This window comes from Herpailurus yagouaroundi, unplaced genomic scaffold (assembly GCF_014898765.1).
Source record: "Herpailurus yagouaroundi ecotype Mexico unplaced genomic scaffold, PumYag 212, whole genome shotgun sequence".
NCBI classification, from domain to species: domain Eukaryota; kingdom Metazoa; phylum Chordata; class Mammalia; order Carnivora; family Felidae; genus Herpailurus; species Herpailurus yagouaroundi.
The window spans coordinates 140,122-153,296 of NW_024412443.1; the positions used below are offsets into that span (position 1 = coordinate 140,122).

Consider the following 13,175-nt stretch of genomic DNA (forward strand, 5'->3'; position numbering starts at 1 on the left):
CATTTCATTACATGTATCTAATCATTTATTTTCTCTGTTCACTTCGATGATTTGAAGAAATTCCCAAAGTAAAAATTATTAATGCATTCTCAGAATTTTACCTCACTAAAATTGTGGAGTGGGAACATCTAATCACATGCCCCTTTGTATCTGAGAAGTGTGTGAGGGTGTTCGAGACTCTGAGAGAACTGTCTCATATTTACAAAAGCACAGTTCAGAAATGATCATCTGTTATTACTTTTGAGCAACACAAATGGAAAAATCGCTGGCAAACAACAGGAGAGAAAAATAATGATGTTCTGTAATCCTTGTGCATTATAGCTGTACACTATGTAAATAGTAAGGCAGCTGATAGTCCAGTAAAAGAAAACAAAGCAGCTCACCAGTGCCAGGATTGTGTGGGTGGCCTTGGTTTCAGGAGAGGGTCTTGGGCAGAGGCTGGTCTTGTGGAGATGCTGGATTACCTTGTGATGTGTGAAGAGGAACTTTACCGCTACACATTTGAGTAGATCATAAGGAACATACACAGGAAATCTCATAAGACCTTGCCCCCTAGAAAAGCAGTCTGTGGAAGGAGATCAGACTTTTTTCCACTACAGTATGTCAGAGAAAACACTTGTCCGATTCCAGTAGTGTTGTACGGGGCCACAGCATTTATGATGACATGGATGTAGATTAACATGTTGGTGATCCAGAAAGAAAAGAAGACAGGAAAAATGTATGAGGAGATTTTGGGTTGAGCCCCGCCCACCTAGAGTTGCTGGGAATGATAATTATGGCTTGAAAAATACTCAGGGAAGATGTGGTGCAGAGGGAAAGACCCCAGGTGACTCTGTATAGGTACAGCACTGCCTTGCAACCAATGTCATCCAGAAATTTCTTACTCCAAAGGCATTCATTATTTCTGGGATTGCACTGAAAAGAATTGTCATGACATTAGATAAAGTTAAATGGGTAAATATCAAGTTTATAGGTTTCTTTGTATGGGGCTGGGCAAGAACGTGTTGATGAGTAACACCACTAGCAATGTATTTCCAATAAAACCAATTCCAGTTTGAGACAGAAAGAACATTCCTAAAATAATCTCATTTGAAATCATTATAATAATTGGCTCTTATACTATGTATCGTCTCCTCCACAACTCAAGAGGGCACTGAAATGATTTTTAAGCCTAATGGAAATAATAGAACTCTAAGAAGATTCCATGATGTATGATCACTCTGAGCAGAAGATTGTGTGAATGCTCTGTAACAATATTGAGGAAATTAATAATCAGTTTCGGAGGTAAATGTCAGGAATTGTTAAAGCCACTTCACAGAAACATTAGGGTTAAGACAAACATGCTTATTTATAAAAAAACTTCTCAAAAATAACTTGAATTTCCCAAGGGAAAATATTTATGCATTAAAAACAATATTTATACGATTTTATGTTCTATGTATATGTTCTGAACTTCATTTCTATATTTTGAATGCATTTCAATCTATTGTCATGAACAACAGAAAATTTTAATGTATTTTATTGTCAACTATTATGTTGCTACTATAGTTGGCATTCGTCATTTTTTATTATTATTTTTTATTTTTTATTAGTTTTCCTTATTTTTGAGAGGCAGAGAGAGACAGAGCGCGAGTGGGGGAGGGGCAGAAAGAGAGGGAGCCACAAAATCTGAAGCAGGCTCCAGGCTCTGAGCTGTCAGCACAGAGCCCGATGTGGGCCCAAACTCACTAACCGTGAGATCATGACCTGAGCTGAAGTGGGTCGCTCAACTGACTGAGCCACCCAGGCACCCCGACATTCATCATTTTTGTTGTCATTCATCAGAAGAAGACTCCATCCCCAGCGTCACATCCTACCATCAGGCTATGTAAATGCCTTTTTCTGACCCTACTGCTCATGTTTCCCCAACTCCAATATCCTACCAATGTACACAGTAAATATATTTCAGTACATGGGTCAATTCATTGCATCCTGAAAATTCACTTCATTTCTTCATTCTACCCTGAAGCCACTGCTTCAGTTGAGACTCTCAGGTAGTGGAATCTTTGTCTCCCCTCCACTCCTTTTTACCAGGTTTGTATGTGACAACATTCTCTTTGATCACTAGCATTTGCAGATAATTTTCCATCCCTCCAGCTTTGAAACATTTGCTATCAGTCTATATCCATCACAGTGCCTGTAGAAATAATCTGCTGACTCAAGTCACCCACCTCCATGCCTCCTGACTTAGTATGATACTTCCCAACTCAACCCATTTTATGTCTTAGTGATTGTAGATCCACGCCAATGGGTTAGCATGATAGCCTCAGTCTCTGACATTTGTGATCTCCTCTCTTCCAACACTCCTGGCTCACCTGCGACCCCCTCCTCTCTCTTCTGCTTACACACTAGCTGTTGTCATTACCAATATAGTAAACTTATTATGTCATTTTCAAGCCTCACATTGTCCTATTACCAGCTATTTCCACTTAGTCTATCTAATCTTTGACTTTAATATTACTTTGTTATCATCAGGGTCTGAAAATCTTGACTCTCCATAACTTTGTCACAACTTCTCCTTACCTAAACTTCCACAAGCCAGCATTATAATCACTTCCTGAAAATATATGTGATTCCATCCTTTTTTTCCCCACTTCACACTCCTCATCACATGAAAGACAACTTGCATTAAATCTAGCATTTTTCCTCATCCATGGCATCCTGGTCAGATAAACATGGATGGAGAAAAACATAAAACAGTGTACGTGAAGTTATACCAAATTCCTCAATACTAAGTCCGGTGGGCTTCTTTCTCTTCCCAGAACACATAGAAAAATTTGATAGCATTTCTACTGTATTCACTTTCTCACTTCCCTTGATCACTATTTAATAACATTTTCTCTATTCTCAAAACACCAACATATGGTCTGCCAGTGTCGTTTTGATGCCATGTTGCATATTTTTATCGATATATATTTGATGTGTAGTAGTATGACAGTGTTGGGTGTACTACATAAAATTTTATATTTGTATATATCACAAAATGATCACCACAATAATTCTGGTTAACATCCATCACCACACATAGTTATAAATTTTCTTCCTTGTTATGACAACATTTAAGATCTACTCTTTTAGCAGCTTTCAAATATACACACTATACTAACTATACTAACTATAGCCATAACTATTACTATAACTATAGCCATATTAACTATAGCCATTACTAACTATAGCCATAACACTGCAAATTATAGCTCCATAATTTATTTCTTTTATAACAGGAACTTTGTACCTTTTTACCATGTCAGCTATTTCTCCAATCTCCTGAACCTCACCTCAGGCAAACACCAGTCTGTTCTTTTTATCTATAAATTCAGTGGGATAAGTTTCAAATTTTTTGATTGCACATATAGACGAGATCATACAGGGCTTGTTTTTCACGCTCTGACTTATTTTATGTGGCATCATGTCCTCAAGGTTCATCCAGGTTTTCACAGACGCAAGAATTCTATTTTTAATGGCTGAATAATATTCCATTGTATTCAATGAATTCCATTGATCATATCTATCTATCTATCACCTATCTTTTATCTATCATCTATCTATATCTATATAACTTTATTTTATTTATTCATTCAACCATTAGTGAACTTCATGTTTCATTTAGAAAAGAAATCAGTGAAAAGACTCCTTCAAAATAATCCCACCACTACATCATACCTTTTTTATATCCTTGCTGAGAAAAGCACCCTTCTCCTCTGGTACTGTGAATGAATTGTCTATGTTTCTAATTATAGCTAATCCATCCACTTGTGCAATAAATCTGGAACTCTCCTTCTTGCTAAGACCCTCTCTTCTGTTATTCCTTTCCCTCATGCATTATAAAAAAATGTTTCCCTCCACATGCAAATGTACTGCCTTTCTTGCACATTTCTTAAGTCATTGCTCTCTTCCTGTTGAGGGATACGCCTCTAAATAATCACCTTTACTCCCTGTCTCCGGTTTCTCACATCTCAGTTGCTCTTGATCCCGGGAAGTACTGGACTAGAAAAATGTCTGTAAGTTCTTCCTTTCCTTGTAATGGGATGTGTGGTTCCAATCAAGAGATCGCCTTTTCCTTTGCACCTTGAATATAGGTTGGCCTTTGACACACTTTGGCAAGTCAGTGTGGGGTAAATGTGACACAACCAGGCTCTTGATAAATGCCTGCAGGCAAGCCTTGCTCTTTGCCCATCATCCCACCTTGTGAAACAGCCTAGCCTATTAGAGGATGAGCAAGACATATGGAAGATATTTTCAGCTAATTTCCAGAATTTTATGTGAGACCATTGCATTCTAAGGAAAATTAGAACCCATATGGGACACCAGTCATTCTCTAGTCAAGATATGCCCACACTCTCATGAGAGAGTTCAGCAAAGAAGTGAAAGGGGTGAGACTCAAAAGTCACACATGGTCTGATTCCATTTATATGAAATATCCAAACATGCATAAATCTGTAGACAGAAAGCAGACATTGGTTTCCAGGGAATGGAGGGAGGGAGGAGAGAGGAGTGACTGGGGATTCTGTGGTTTTCTTTGGGAGTGATGAAATGTTTTGAAGCTTAATGTGAGCTGTGGTTGCACAACATTGCAAATGTAGGTTCCACTGAATGGCACAAAATAAGATGGCTAATGTTATGTTTTGCTAATTTCATCTCAATAATGTATATAAATATACATATAAATAATGTAAGCTATATATACCAAGGTATAAAGAGAATAATATATCATAAACAGTTTAAATTTCTCAGATATTCTAAGATGCCTTATATTTAAGAAATCTATTAACATAATTGTCCATACTAATGCCTGAAACATGAAAGGCACATGATATTTTAGCAAGTAAGAAAGGTACACTCATGTATATTTAACATGCATTTATGACAAAATAAAACCCTATCGTATATTGTAAATACAAAGAAAATTTTAAATTTATGCAAGAAAGATAGCTAATATAAACATAGAACAAACAATAAATTATGGTACCCAACTAATTCTCTTTTAAGTGAGAAGTGTAAGTGCACTGCCTATTATGTCCCCGTTTTTTATTGCATTGGGGCTCTTAACATATATGGAAAAGAATTAAAAGAAGGATAAGCATTCCAAAAACCAAAAATGTGATTGTTCTTATTAATTGATGATAATATGGTCTACACTGAAAGTAAGTTTAAAACTCTAGAGAAAAATATTACAGTAGGTAGCACAGCTACTTATTTTAACAGGTATTTCCATAGATAATGTAATTTTAGAAACTATAAGATTTAGGATGACAATAACAGTGTGAGGTAACTTCAAATTTATGTGAGAATTTCTTTAATAAACTGCAGAAGTCAATTGAAAACTGTTAAGACAGAAATAGTAGTAGCACATAGGATGTTTATAAATCAGAATACCCAATATCATGAAGTGCCACATGTCAACCATATTTAAAACTCATTGCAACTGCCCACAAAATCTAAATCACTTTCTTACATTGACTTGGAAAATTTGTATGTAAATTTTGTTTTTGAGATCAGAGACAAATGAAGAGGCAAGAAACATGAACAGGAAAACAAGGCAGTAAAAATTGCACATATTTTTGTGATGAACACTGCATGTTGTATGGAAGTGCTCAGTACACCTGAAACTAATATTACACTGTGTGTTAACTAACTTGTGTTAAGATTTGTTTTTAATGTTTATTTTTGAGAGAGAGAGAAAGAGAGAGAGAGTGCGCTACCCAGGAGGGGCAGGGAGAGAGGGAGACACAGAATCTGAAGCAGGCTCCAGGGTCTGAGCTGTCAGCACAGAGTCATGATGTGGGGCTGGAACCCGCACACTGTGAGATCATGACCTGAGCCAAAGTCCAACGCTTATCTGAGCTACCCAGGTGCCACAACTAACTTGGGTTTAAATAAAAACTTCTAAAACATAAAAAATAAAAATAATAAAAATAAAATAAAAAGCAATGTTTAAATAAATTAATAGATCAGTGGAGGAGATGAAAGAAAATGAGAGAGAAAGAGAATAGAAATTAGGAGACAATGTTTAATCAAGGTGGAAAGGTAAAGAGAAATAATAAATATGAAGGTACAAGTAGAATTAAAAAAGACAAAAGGATGAGAGTAGTGGCATGCCAGCAGGGAAATCAGCTAAAGAAAACAAGGGAAAGAGAGAAAAAAAAATACAATTGAAAACAGGCAAGAAAATAAAGAAAATTGTGCAAATAAAAAAGCACAGAGAAAGGATTGTAGAAAAAATGAAGCCTAATAATAAATAAAAAATATTAGGATACATATCAGAATAACTAAAAAACATGAAATGGGGAATTTTAGGAAAGCAAGAAAAAAGAATAATGTGTGAGAAGCTTTGGTTTCTGAGTAAGAATTTGATATGGGAATAATTTAGATAGTATTGTGGATACCCGTTGAATTCTCCAAGTTAATGTGATTTTATTTTTATTTTTATTTTATTTTTAACTCCCAAGTGAATATTACTTTAGAGCAAACACATTTGAGATTCAGCGGCTGCAGGAATAAGCCTCCTAGAGGCTTTCCTTTCTCACTAAATTCAGGAACGACTGAGAAAGAAACTTTTATAAATTCCCTTCTCTGATGGTGTTTTATGGTCCTGAGAAAGAAAGAAAATACTACTTGCACCTGCATAAAAAGTGATTATACAAATTTCTTATCTTTTATTTGTTCTCTTCAAAACCCATTTGTTCTTACCATAGAAGCCTTTTCTCTCCCCTCTTTCTTTTTTTGAGGTTGAGTATATAAACTCCTAATTTTAGCCATTTATGAGCTACTTCTTTTATGAACTCCCATAAGCATGTGAATAATTTTTTTTTTTTTTGCTTTTTCTCTTGTTCTTCTTTTATTGATTTAATTTGCAGGCCCTCATAACCAACATAAGAGGGTAGAGGAAGAGGCTTTTCTCCTCAGCATGATCGGTAAGAAATAGTAAAACTCAAAAAGGATATAAATTTATGTAATCTAAAAATCAGGAGGCACTCACAAGTGAGAGAAATATTATGACAAAGCAATGGAAAGTAGAGAAATGACACCAACACAGTAGAGACAAGAATGAGAAAATAAAAGGAAAGGAGGTTTTTACCATATGTGGAAAGGAATGGAGAAATGAATTAAAAAAACTAATATTCAGTTAATGTAAGGAGTCGTGAGTTTTAAAGGAAAGAGGAGGCAAGAAGAGAAGAGGGCATGATATAAAGAGAGAGGAAGAAAAGGAGACACCAACAGCAGACACTAAAGATGGGAAAGGGTAGACTGAAGTTAGAGAAAAAGAAAGAAGAATGAATAAACACAACATAACTTTATACTAACTTGTATAAATAAGAATGAGAGAAGAAAACTTTCACTGGAAATGCATCTTAAATAAATGCAGCTGTTTATGTTTCAAGTGAGTTTATGAATCTGAACTTCACATAAAAAAATATGTGAGGTCTGGCCTGAAGTAAAATCCTTGATTTTCATACATCTTCATATTTTTTGCCATACAAAATGGGTTTATACAATTATTTTTAGTGACTTATTAATAAGTTTTCCAAAAGAGATTCAGAAGAATTGTGATTGAGAGGGACAATATACAGGACAGGTTCAGAGTAAAAAAACTTAGTTTGAATATTCAAAAATTTTGGATCTTAGAATATTAGCATATATGTCAGAATAGACAGAATAGGTATGAGTGGTCATTCATACTCTGATGGAGATGGTAGTAATGCATGAAATGGTTTCATGGAAAAAGGAAAAAACATTATAGAAAACTATGTTAAGAATGTAAATGATTATAGAAAGGAATATAATATAAGCACTTAAGATAACAGAAGGGAGTGAAAGAAGGAAGAAATGAAATGTCAAAAGTAGAAGAGAAGAGGAAAAGCAGGGAGCAAATCAGGAGTACATTTAAAATAGAATTGCAAAATGGGGCGTCTGGGTGGCTCAGTCAGTTGGGCGTCCGACTTCGGCTCAGGTCATGATCTTGCAGTCTGTGAGTTCGAGCCCCGCATCGGGCTCTGTGCTCAGAGCCTAGAGCCTGTTTCAGATTCTGTGTTTCCCGCTCTCTCTGACCCTCCCCCATTCATGCTCTGTCTCTCTCTGTCTCAAAAATAAATAAACGTAAAAAAAAAAATTAAAATAAATAGAATTGCAAAAACAATAAATAAATTAACGATTGAGGGGTGCCTGCCCCTGGGTGGCTCAGTCAGTTAAATGTCTGACTCAACTTCAGCTCAGGTGATGATCTCATGGTTTGTGAGTTCCAGCCCCCATCAGGCTCTGCACTGACAGCGTGGAGCCTGCCTGGGATTCTCTCTCTCCCTCTCTCTCTGCCCCTGTCCCCCACTCTCTCCCTCTCTCTCTCAAAATAAATAAATAAACTTAAAAAAATTAATCAAGGGGTGATAAATGAGAACTTTTGAGAACCACGAAAGATGGAAGATAGTAAAGGTATAAACAAAAAAATATTGATTAATTAAAAAATACAAATATTAACATAAAAGATAAGTTTGAAGACTGTAAGAGAAATAATAAGTAATTTTAATCACAACACTGAGAATTATAAAGGAAGAACAATGACAGGAGAATTCAGCAAAATAAAAAGAGGAATAAGAAAGACTGATGAGAGAAATGGAATAGTAAAGAAATGATAAGAAAAAGAAAAGGATACAGGAGTGTGGGTGCAGAAACACAGAGAAAGTAGACTTACCTTTAAGCACAGGCAAAGTATTCAGCAGAAAATGTACTTGACATAAGAAAGGATTAGGGAACCAAAATTCCTGCAAAGAATGGCCAGGTCTCTCCCTGCATGCAAGAGCTGCACACAGGGAGGGGACTTACTGAGTCTGAGCTCCTCAGCAGTTCAGGAGGCACCTCTGATGGGCTCCAGCTGGATGCAGGTGCCTGGATCCAGGGCTATGAGGGGCGGGTTGCTTCATCCCCAAGGACTGAAAAAACCCATTTGTGCACAGTGAACTTTCTGATTTGTCCAGAGGAATCACAAATTACTCTGTGAGTTGCAGAGGGTTCTCTTGATAAATTTGGAAGTGTTTTTAATCATAGTCAGCACCTGAGGTCACAAACATCTCTTCTAATTTTCAAAGAAGGTATTCTGAGGAGTTCTAGAAGACTAGAGGAGAAAGTAAACTCAGAGTGTTCATTGTTTTCACCCGCTAGAAAGCAGGGTGTTTTTGTTTGTTTGTTTAATCTAGTCAAAGTACAGCCATCCAGAGAGTAATTTCTTTCCTCAGACACTTTAGTATTGATCCATAAATTATGTTGGAGCATCCAAACCTCTATTGATTCAATTAAAAAGAAATATAAGTGCTAAGGTTCTGGGGCTACTAAACCAACTGAATTTTTAATTGAAAACCTAATACATATAAGTGCTTTAATTAACGTAACTATATAATTAAAGCAATTTATTGGTTTTTTTTAAATTTTCCTTGTGGAAATTTGTGCAATTTGTACAGTTGTCAAAATCTTGCATTTTGTAATAAAGCAATCAGCCTGAAAAATAAATTACCCTGAAATTCATGTTGTGTCTAGTTTAATGAGATAAGAGCTGAGCTCAGAATTTTTTGTACAAAACTATCAACACAGGGGTACCTGGGTAGCTCAGCAGGTTGAGTGACCCTCTCTTGATTTCAGATCAAGTCATGATCCCAGGATGGTGGGATGGAACCCTGTGATGGCTCTGCACTGAGCATGCAGTGCTTAAGATTCTCTCTCTCTCCCCCTCTGCTCTTCTCCCGCTCGCATGCTCTCTGTCTCTCTCTAAAAATAAAATTATATATATATATATACACATATATATACATGTATATATATACATATATATGTGTATATATATATATATCATATATATATATATATGTGTATATATATATATATATATCAACAGAATCAGTGAGTTCCTATTTTGGAAGTGAGTTTAACAGAATTTTATTCTAAGCTAATGTTGTGACTTCTGGGAAAGTAGAGCTTCTTTCCTGTTCCCATCCCTGGAGTGTACCCCCTTCTTTAGTAAGACAGGCACCTGACTCCAATATCAGACCTAAAAAGGCCATCTCTTATCTCTATTAATCATTCGACAACTATTTACTCAGTGTTCAGGTTTCAATATTCAAGGTTTTTGTTTAAATTTAATGTTTATTTATTTTCAAGAGAGTGTGTGTGCACAAGTGGGGGAGGGGCAGAGAGAGTGGGGGACAGAGGATTCGAAGTGGGTTCTGCACTGACAGCAGTGATGTGGGGCTTGAACATAGGAACTGTGACATCATGTCCTGAGCCAAAGTCAGATGCTTAACCGACTGAGCCACACAGGCACCCCTTAATATCCAAGGTTTTAAAAGTCATTGATAATTCATGTGACTAAATATTATTTATAAGCCTGTACTTCCAGATGTAGGCCATATATCAGTAAACAAAGGAGACACAATTAATACTTTAAGTGTGATCCTATTTTTCATGCAAGCAGCATAATAGCATGTTGGAATGTAAATGAAGGATAAAAGGTTTGCTGGTGGAGGTAAGACACTAGAACGTTGAAAGTAGTGGTCAGGAAGGACACTGTCTTGGAGATGAGGTTTCAGCAAACTCTTAAGGAAGTCAGGAAAAGGGCATAAGGGAATCTGCGAGGGGAGCACTGCAGCCAGAGGAAGAGACACATCAGCTGGTGAGGGCACAGGGGGGGATGTGAGGGCATGGGAAGGGTTCAGCAGGCCAGGTCATGTCTGGTTTAGTAAGCCATTAAAAGGCTTACTTTTGCCATTATTCTGAGAAAAATTTATGGACATACATAATTTTTGCCAATTGTGACCTGGGCTGGGATGGCGCTAGTCTTCTCTTTTCATGTTGTCATCCTTTAGATTATAAATTATGTGGTCATTTTACAAGCTTCAGTCCCCTACGTAGTGCCCCCTAGATGGCACAGTCCCTTTAGCTCAATGGATTTTTCAAGAATCACTTAATGGACCTCTCCCCTCATTTGCTACGACTACTGAGCTTGCATTATTTGTTCAAGCAACAGATCTACTTGAGGATCCAAAGACAGATGTACCTAACTGCTTCATTCTTTTGTCTTTGTTCATGATCTCCTTTTGACCTGGAAGGCTTTTCCTTCTTCCAATTTGTCTAGCTCATTCCAACTCATCCTTCAAGCCTCACTTAGACCTCATTTCCTCCATGAAAGTCTTTCATGGTAATCCAGACTGGGCCATGGAGCTCTAGCTTGTACCCCAGCATCAGAACAACTCTTTGTGTGACATGGTAGTTTGTGACACTAACCAAGTGGGCAATTCTGAGCAGTTGAGCATCTGACTAATGTTTGACAGCATAGACGTGGGTGACTCCCTGAGGAAAGGCTGGTGCGCCACTCTACAATTCACTCCAAGTCCAGTTTGAAAGGGAAAATAATATCCCCCGCAAAGTTTTGGGAATTTGGGAGTGTGCCACAGCATGAAAGGAAGATACCGTGCAACACAGAAGAAAGACTAGGTTGGTCTTGTTTCTTGTTTCCAGAATGTCTTGGGATGACAGCCAAATTGCCAATGTGCCTTCCAGGAAAGTACAATAGTAGCTTATATAGGGACTTTCATTATGAAATGAGAGATGATGGCTGTGTCCTGTGTGGTCTGTGGCCAGAATCTGACACAATACACATCTTGGCAGGTGCAAGCATGGACAGGTAACAACACCTGGAGATCAGCCTGGCCAACATCAAGATATTACAAAGTCTCTGAAAATTTAGGCCTAGTCATGAGGGTTAGGAAAAGAAAAATCCTGAGTATGCTAAGATTACTTGGAATTTCCTTATGGAATATGAACTCAGAATGGAAATTAAATTCAGTAATGAAAAAATAGTAACTCAATCTTCTTCACACATCTGAGAAGGCAGCCTCAGATTTATAATGATTTTCTTTTCATATTTATGTCCCAGAGCCTATGGCAACACCAGGTACATCAAAATCACTCATCAAAGTTTCTTAAATGCACTGTCCACATGCCTCCAGAAGACAACCTCTCCCTGAAACCAGTTAGTGTTCAGAATAGGAGAGGAGGATGGGGAGACTCTCTATCAGCATCATCACAGAGTGAGGGAAAGAAATGGAATTTCAGGGGAGGGAAGCAGGGAGATCTGCACACTTAAGGCCCAGGGATGTGGAGCAATGGCAGTGAATAGGCTTTCTATGTGAGTGGGAGTGATCTTGGGCATCTTACATGATATTTTGTGGGGGGGAAAAGTTTGAGCAAGATCAGCATTCCTGCAGGCAGAAGAAACTATTACTTTCTATGGAATTAATAATCCATAATCCTAAAAACACTTTAATCCAATCACAGTTAAATATAAAAGTTGAAAGAATAAAATAAAATATTTTAAGGGAAATTTGAGATGGAATAAACTTTTACTGACATGACCTTTTTGAAAATTCAAAGTTCTGTCCTAGTTATATCTCAATGAAATAAAAGAAATTGAATTAAATAGTTTTTATATTCAGTAACTACAAGGGTATAATGGACAAAGGTCTCTCAGCCCAAGTTCTTCTTGAAGTAGAATAGTAAGCACCCCCATCTGTTGTAAATTAAGTATCATTCTGATTAAGTATGAGCCAAAGACCATCAAGATGTCTTTATAATTATTATCATTGTTATTATCATATCTCAGTATAGTTAACATACAGGTGTACAGTATAGTGTTTCAATACTTCCATATATTAGGTGGATACTAATTCCAGGTATAAAATATAGTGTTTCAACACCTCTGGACATCACCAGTGCTCATCACAAGTACACTGCTTAATGAGCTGAAACCAAGAGTCGGACTCTTAACCAACTGAGCCACCCAGGCACCCCTCTTCTGCCCATTTTTTAATTGGATTATTTGTTTTGGGGGTGTTGAATTGTACCAGTTCTTTTTATATTTTGGATACTAATATTTCATCGTTTATGCCGTTTGAAAATATCTTCTCTCATTCAGTAGATTGTCTTTTAGTTTTGTTGATTGTTTTCTTGTTGTGCAGAGGTTTTTATTTTGATGAAGTCCAAATAGTGTATTTTTGCTTTTATATCCCTTGCCTCAGGAGACCTGTCTGGAAAAATGTTGTTATGGCTGATGTCAGAGACATTATTTCCTGTGTTCTCTCCTGGAAATTTTATGG

The 13,175-nt window shown here is 36.9% G+C and overlaps 1 pseudogene; it reads right to left on the reverse strand.

The window, feature by feature from the left end:
* Window positions 1–128: 128 nt before the first annotated feature.
* LOC121016657 (vomeronasal type-1 receptor 4-like) lies at window positions 129–2,699 on the reverse strand (annotated as a pseudogene).
* Window positions 2,700–13,175: the final 10,476 nt, after the last annotated feature.